Source organism: Dipodomys ordii, unplaced genomic scaffold, assembly GCF_000151885.1.
Source record: "Dipodomys ordii isolate 6190 unplaced genomic scaffold, Dord_2.0 Scaffold34, whole genome shotgun sequence".
Lineage (NCBI taxonomy): Eukaryota > Metazoa > Chordata > Mammalia > Rodentia > Heteromyidae > Dipodomys > Dipodomys ordii.
The window spans coordinates 14,288,907-14,289,885 of record NW_012267250.1 but is presented as its reverse complement, the minus strand read 5'-3'; positions in this window follow the sequence as shown (position 1 = coordinate 14,289,885).

Below are 979 nucleotides of genomic sequence, written 5' to 3'. Positions count from 1 at the left end.
TGCTCCAGGAAAGTTAGAATGAACTTGTGACTTTAAATGAGTATCATTATTCCACAATACTGTGAAATTTGGGAAATTATGTAATCACTTAATCACAATTAAAAAAAAAAAGAACCTCGGGGAAGGTAGGGAGGGAAGGGATGGTAGGGGGAAAAAAAAAAGAGTGAATTTAACCAGATCTGTCAGGCTAAGGCAAGAAGAGCAAGAGTTATGCGTCAGCCTGGGCTCAACTGAATGAGTAACAGTTAACTGAATGACTAACAACAATTCACAACATGATTATAGGCCAGGATACCAAAGGTGAGAATCACTGACAGGTTTTCAATAACTGTGAGGTTTTCCTCCAACCTTGACTGAACTATAGAAAGAATTTTAAGGACCAGAAGTGTGGCTTCCACTGGCAGAACACCAGCCTAGTAAGCAAAAAGTCTTCACTTTGAACCTAAATACCATAAAAACAAAACAAAACAAAAACTATATATAGTTGGAAACACACCTGTAATCCTAGCTACTCAGGCTGAGATCTGAGGATTGTGATTTGAAGCCAGGAAAGTCTGTGAAATTTTTTTTTTTGTTGGTCGTGGTGCCTGGACTCTGGGTTTGGGTGCCGTCTCTGAGCTCTTCAGCTCAAAGCTAGCGCTCTACCACTTGAGCCACGGTGCCACTTCTGGCTTTTTCTGTTTATGTGGTGCTGAGAATCACACCCAGGGCCTCATGCATGCAAGGCAAGTACTCTACCACTGAGCCACGTTCTCAGCTGTGTCTGAGAGACTCTTATTTCCAATTAAGCACCCAGAAGTCAAAAGCACTGCTTGGCTCAAGTGTAGCATGTTAACCCTGAGGAAAAAACCTTCAGGGACAGAACCCAGTCCAAATTTAAGCTTCAGGAATTGGCACTGTAGCTTAAGCCGTAGAAGGCTAGCGTTGAGCTGAAGAGTGAGGGACAGCGCTCAGGCCCAGAGTTCAAGACCCATGACCA